This window comes from Triticum dicoccoides, chromosome 5B (genome assembly GCF_002162155.2).
Source record: "Triticum dicoccoides isolate Atlit2015 ecotype Zavitan chromosome 5B, WEW_v2.0, whole genome shotgun sequence".
In the NCBI taxonomy this organism is placed as follows: Eukaryota; Viridiplantae; Streptophyta; class Magnoliopsida; order Poales; family Poaceae; genus Triticum; species Triticum dicoccoides.
This window is the reverse complement of record NC_041389.1, coordinates 544,854,990-544,862,116: the sequence shown is the minus strand read 5'-3', so window position 1 is coordinate 544,862,116 and position 7,127 is coordinate 544,854,990.

Here is a 7,127-nt window from a genome sequence, read left to right as displayed (position 1 = left end):
AAGCTAACGAGAGAAGCAAACCGGAAAGAAACAAACAATATGGTAAACACACAAGCATAAACATGGCATGATGCGCAAACAAGTATGATGCATGTCCGGTTTAATGAGGCATGGCATGGCAAAGTGCTCAAACAATACTACAAATTAAGTGGAGCTCAATATGCAATGAGTTGCATATTGACGAAATACCACATCAATTATTTAGTTCTCTCTCGGTTATGTACCCAACAATATTAAGTGTTATTAAACATGGCAAGGGGTGAAGCATGAGCAAACCACCTATTTAGAAAACTTTAAATGAGTCCGGAAACAACAAACAACAATTCCGGAAAACCCCATATGTTATTTAGCAATTTAACGCAAACAACAATTTTAACCATTTTAATTGTTGTTATCATGATGCGGATGACATATACAAGTTTTATGCAATTTTATGAAAATGTTGACATGAGCATGATACGAGGCATTTGGTCACCATGGCGGAATGAAAAGGGTGCCACGACGGCGAAACAAAAATGGTGCCACGGCAACATTGTCGGGGAAACTGATCCACGAACACCTATGGGACCGGCGGACCGAGCCCCTTTTGGTTCGGCGGGGGGCGAAGATCGCACGAAGAGCGGATCGAGGCAAAGCACATGAGCAGTTTACCCAGCTTCGGAGCTCTCCGGAGAGATAATACTCCTACTGCTGCTTGTCTGATTGTATTGAGTTCTTGCTCGGGAGCGCTGAGTGCTACAGTACACACGAGCTGCTAACGAGACCGAGCGTGAGTGTGTTTCTGGCTTCGAACCGAACCGAACCCTCCCCTTCTACGTTGCGCATGGGCCTCCTTTTATATGCTCAAGGGGTCACCGACAGGTGGCAACGTAGGCAAGGGTAAAAATGGAAAAAGAGGGGTGGTTGGTACAACTACCTGTACAGTGCATCCTACCTAACCCTGACGATAGGGGACAAAGGCATTAAATGCCCGTCTGCGTCGCCCAAACAGTGCAGATAAGGACCGTCAGGGGTGCCACCGCTTGCCACGATGGCAATCTTGTCAGCGTCGCATGCCACCGCGCACCGCTGGCTGCACAGCCTCTCGCCACGCGCGCCTGGAAAGGTCCCAGGGCGACACGTTGGTGGATGTGCTGGAGCGTGGGTGCAGAGTGGTCGCTTGCCGCGGCAAGCGCCTTGCCGCGGTCGTTATCTTGTCGCGTCCGGAAGCTTGTCGCTCACCGGGCCTCGCCGGGACGCGTGGCGCGTCGCGGCAAGTTCCTTGAGATGCCTTGGTTGGCCTTCCCGGCAAGCTCCTCTTGCCGGGGCCTTGTCTCCTTGGCTTGAATACTTTGTTCTTGAATGGCTCCAACGGAGCCACGGAGGACCTTGGCGGTCACCTGGCAAGCCTTGCCGCGGGGCGCTGCAACTGCCCGTGCACAAGTTCGGGATATTAGGGTACCCCTACTCTAGTACACCGACAGGAGCCCCCGGGCCTGGGCCACACACGGTGCCAAGCGCTGTTGGGCCAGGCCCAAAACAGGGCACGGGCACGCGCGGCCTGGGTTACGCCGTATCTTACTCCGTATCTACCGCGCCCTCCCCCAACGACACGCGTCGAATGCGGCATCGTGGGAGAGATCGTGGGTGGTTTCTTTATTCGGAAGGACGAAACGTTCGCGCCCTCCCTCTTTATAAGCAGGGGAAACAAGGGCAGTTCGCCCATCTTGCCGGTTGTTACTCCAATTTCACAAATCTCTGCCGCTCCCCCCTTCTTCCCGAAGCTGAAAGAGAGCAGCGCTCCGCCCCCCATTGCCACCAGCACCACCAACGCCGTCGATCTCCCCCACCACCTCCGCCATGGCTCCGAAAGCCGACAAGGGGAAGGGCGTGAAATCGATCGAGGCGCAGCGGCTCGCGGCGCTGTGAAAGGAGCGGGCCATCTTCCCCCCTCAACTTGCCACGAAGGAGCTGAGGGAGTACTACTACCTCTTCTGGTCGATGGAGACACGAGCGCATCCGCGCACGAAGGTACTCCCGGCCGCCGCTTCGGGATTGGCTCCGAATGGATATCCCTTCTTCGCGCTGTTCTTCTACTGCGGGCTCTGCCCGCCTTTCTCTGAATTCTTCTGCGACATCATGAACACCTACGGGTTCCGCCTCCTTGACTTCACCCCCAACGTCGTTCTGACCATGGCAGTTTTCGCACATCTGTGCGAAAACTTTGTCAGAGTCCACCCAAACGTAGCTCTCTTCCGCCACTTCTTTATGCCCCGGGTTGAGAGAGGGGAGCCTCTTGCTGGCGGGATCGCTTGGATCTCGAGAGTCGGCAAGAAGGAAGCTTATCTGGAGGGAGAGCTCCGCAGCAAGTGGGAGGAATGGATGGCAGAGTGGTGCTGGATTGTCGAGGAGAACCCGCAGCCATTTACTGCCCTGCGCCAAGCCCCAATAGTGCGCGGCAACGATTGGAGCAACGTGGCCCCGGAAGACGACAGATTGAAGATCGTCGTCACCCGGATCCTACGCCTTAGGCTTGCCGGGCTCACCATAGGCGCCATTGGCGCAGATTTTCTTCGCCGCCGCATCGCCCCCTTGCAGGAGAGGAGGAGACCCGCCTGGGAGTTCCAGAACTCGGCGGATATCATGAGGCTGCGCCCGGGCCTCAACTTCAACTTCACTGTCCTGGAGCTGGACGCGATGCTCCTGGAACTGTTCAAGCGCGATCCTCAACATCCATTCATGCTGCCGAGGGGTGTCGTTCCGTTGTGCAACAACTCCTCGCTCGACCGCATCCGCGCAATGATGCCGTTGTGCGATTCGCATGGGATTGTCCCAACCTGGCAAGAGCCTGCCGACGACGTTGTGCGGGCATTCTTCGACGGCCTGGAAGAAGTGCCGGTCCGCGCCGATGAACAGAAGAGCCTCACCCGCGACACCACCGATGATGAGATGCAGCGCATCGCCACCAGGCTGGAAGAGGTGGCAGCAGCCGCTGCCGCGGGCGAGTTCGGATTCACCATGGAGGAGGCAGAGGCAGCAGAGGCGGCAAGCCTTGTCGAGCGAGAGGAGTCTGCCGACGTGGAAGAGCTTGCCGGGCCTGAAGCTGAGTCGAGTGAGCCCGGCGAGGGAGAGCTTGTCGGGCCCGAACCTTCAGACAGCTTGCCGCAAGCGGAGCCCCCAACTCCACCAAGAAGGCGCCTCCGCAAGGCCGGGGACGTAGCGGGGCGGCAGACGGGTCAATAGCACTATTGCCGCGGCAAGCACTATTGCCGCGGGAGCGCCTCACGCCGCTGCAGCAACTGGAGCGGGGTCTTCCCGGTCCACCGCCACTGCCCCCGCCAAGTGGACGAGGGAACCTACTCCTCCGCCTCGTCGCACCGGAGGCGAGCCGGACTTCGATCTCTCCGCGCTCAGCTCCGATGAGGAAGAAGAAAGTAAGATTCTTTGCTGTTCTCGTAGTTCTTCAACTTTTGTTGTTTTGTCTTGTATCTGACTTGCTTCACTCTGAACCCATTCCTTTTCAGGACGCTGGCCCAGAGAGCGGCGAAGAGAGCCAAGGTCCCGGTGATTGTCATCAAGGACGAACCCACCACGACAGCAGAAGGTGTGCCCGAGACCACCTTGCCGGACCCGGCAACTTTTCCCCAGCGCAGCCCCCAACGTAAGTGTATAGTTTATTTCCTGCTTTCAGGCGCGCATGGGTGCTCTTCCTTTTGCTGATATCTGACTGTTGATTTGTGTAGGAGCAGAGCAGCCTCACCAGGAGGGCCCGGAAGCCGCTCCCGAAATGCCATCTGCTGCGACTACACCGCCAAGGGAGGATTCCCCAGCAAGGGAGCGTTCTCCGGCAAGGGGGAATTCTCCGGCAAGGGATAGTTCTCTGGCAAGGGACAGCACCAGTGATCCTCCGGTGGTTGAGACCACGGCTGCAGATCCTAGCAGAACTTCCCTTGGGTTCTTCTTCTTCTGATCCTCTTTTTGCATATTTACTTGACTTCTCTCCCTTTTCCGTTCGTCAGATCCACCTGCCCCGGAGCCGATGGAAACCGAGGTCGCCGGCAAGGAGGGCGCGCGCGGCAGTACCGACGACGCTGTCGCCACCGAAGGAGAGGCCGGCGCTGATGAGCCCGCCGGCGGAGAGGCCGCCGAGGCTGCCGCCGCAGATGCTGGCGAGGGATCTGGCGATCGCACTAACGACCCCGAGGCCGCAGGAGCATCTGGCGCTACACCGACCGCCGATCCCTTCGCCGATGCTGCAGCGCCAGGCTCCAAAGAGCCCCAGCCCGGCGCCTATTTGAAGGCCGGTGATGGCATTTTCATCAAGCTTCCCTGGGCGTCAAGCTCCAGGGCGCCGGTCGAGGGAGAAATCCTAGACGGAGAGGTGCTTGCCTCCGCTGGGTTGACGCTGGTTGACGTGCCAAGCAGCAGCAGCGACGAGCCTGAGGAGGAGCGGCTGCCGCGGAAGCTGACGTCGCTCTACCGCGCCCGACAGGCCAAATTGGCATCCCGAGAAGTGCTTGTCGCGAAGGCGGGAGTGGACATTGAGAAGCACGCTGAGGAGCTCTGGGGTCTCAGGCAGGAAGCTCTCCGGTCTCTGGCAGAGGAGCGGGAGCGACTCACCGAGGAGCGGAAAGCCTTCCTCCTCGCGAAGGCCGAAGTTGAAGAGCAACAGCGGCTCGCTGCCGAGAAGCTGTCTACGCAGGAAGGTGAGTTGGCGCAGCGCAAGGTCAATCTTGACAGCCATGAGGAGGAGCTTGCCGCGCGCGAGCAAGCAATTGGTGGGGCTCTCAAGGAAGCAAAGGATGCTGCCGCAGCTGCCGAGGCCGCCAAGAAGGAGCTGGAGACGAAGATGGCGCAGCTGGAGGCCGATCTCAAGGCGAGCGGCGAGGAGCTTGCCGCGCTCAAGCGTGAGCGCGAGAAGGACGCCGCCGCTCATGGCGAGCTGCAGGGTTGTCTCGCTGAGAGGAGCCAAGAGCTCAGCGCCGCCAAGGACTCCAATGCGGATCTTGAGTTGAAGCTGGCCACTTTGACCAAGACGCTGGACGGCACCAGGGAGCGGGAGGTGGCCTTGACGGAGAAGATCAAGGCCGACGAGGCGTTGATGGCGAGTGCTGCTGCTGCCCAGAATGCTTTTAGGGAGACTGTGGAGCACTGGACCGAGGCTCTGGTGAATGTTGCCGTAGCCATCGACGGGGAGCTGGCGCAGCTGGGGATGGAGGACCTCGGGTACTCCTTCGATGAGCACCTCCAACCCAGCGCCAAGCTTAGCTTGTTCTTCAAGGGCGTGGCGACGGCCCTCCAGCGACTCCGGGAGAAGATCCCAAAGCAGCTGGCCGACGAGTCGCGCAAGATCTGCGTGGGAGTTCTTCAGAAGGTGCTGGTGAAGGTGGCCTTCCGCAACCCAGGCCTCAACCTCACCAACGTCCTCAGGTCCCTGCCGCCGGATGCTGATCTGGAAGCGCTCAAGGCCCTTGTCGCACCCATCGTGGACAAGGTGAGCGAGATCAAGAGGGTTGAGGGCGATCACGTAGATTAGGCCGCTCGTTTTCTCTTTTTCTTGTCGCTGCTGGTCATGTTATGAGAACAATCTATTAGAGCTGCGACAAGCTATCTTGTAATATAACTCTATTTTGGGTAAAAATTGCTGTGTTATTTCCTTTACTTGATTCCTTCCTTTGTATGTTTTTGCCCTACGCTTTTAGGGAACTTGTCGGCGCAGGCACCTTAGCCGCGAGCGCTGAGTGCGGGACATCAGCAGCCTGCTGGCGGTGCCGCTTCCGACAAGAAACCTTGTCGCAACTAGTCGCGGCTCACTTAAGTTGTTGAGCGGACTCGAAACAAAGTAAGGGCGCAACTAGCTACGAGTTGGTTCCTCTGCGCACAGGTTTTCCACACAAAGTACGGTCGTTCGAGGAAGATACTTAAAAACTTAAACTGATTGCTCAAACTTTGGCAACTTAGCTTTTCTGTCGTTTGCTTGCTTCCCAGTAAGGCGAAACTTCCTTGAACGACGCCTGGCCCACACCATTATCTTCTCCCTTCCCCCCGGCAAACTTGTGTGCGAGGGAACCTCCCTTTCCTTTTTGAGAAAAAGAAAGAAGAGAAAATAAAGATATGGAGCCTTACGACTCGTTATTGCTTACCGGGGGCAGGCGCTGCACAAAGTGTCAGATAACACATGCAAAAGAATTATGAAGCATGATATTGACAAGATGTGCGGAGCACATGAGCTTTACTTATGCATGGGGTCTGCGCCCGACTCTGTACAAAGGATTACATGCAACATCGGCAAGACTTGTACAAAAGGTGGTTGCCGGAACGGGTTCCGGCAACCGCGCCCTACGGGTAAAACTTACGAAGATGCTCAATATTCCAGGAGTTGCTCAGCGGAATGCCATCTTCGGTCTCAAGGCGGACAGCGCCAGGCCTAGTGACTCGTTTCACCCGGTATGGGCCTTCCCACTTCGGCGTCAACTTGTTGGAATTCTTGGCGGACTGAACGCACCGAAGAACAAGGTCGCCTTTCTCGAAACTTCTGGCCTTAACTTTGCGGCTATGGTAGCGGCGCAAAGCTTGCTGGTATCGAGCAGCTCGTACAGCAGCCTGAAGACGGTCCTCTTCAAGGAGCAGCGCATCATCTTGTCGCAGCTGCTCTTGCTCAAGCTCATCATAAGCGAGCACTCGAGGTGACCCTTATACGAGTTCCGTGGGGAGAACTGCCTCTGCTCCATAGACTAGAGCGAAAGGTTTCTGGCCAGTGGCTCGATTTGGCGTCATCCTGATCGACCAAAGAACCACCGGCAGCTCCTCAATCCAGTTCTTTCCGCACTTGTGCAGCCTGTCGAAAGTCCTGGTCTTGAGCCCGCGCAGCACTTCAGCATTCGCCCTCTCCGCTTGACCGTTGCTTCTCGGATGAGCAACAGAAGCGAAGCAGACCTTGGCGCCAAGATCTTGGACATACTGCATGAAGGTGCGGCTCGTGAATTGTGTGCCGTTGTCGGTGATGATCCTGTTAGGGATCCCGAAACGGCAAACAATCGACCTGAAGAACTTGACTGCTGACTGTGCTGTCACCTTCCTCACTGGTTTCACTTCCGGCCACTTTGTGAACTTGTCGACTGCAACGTACAAGTACTCAAAGCCCCCGA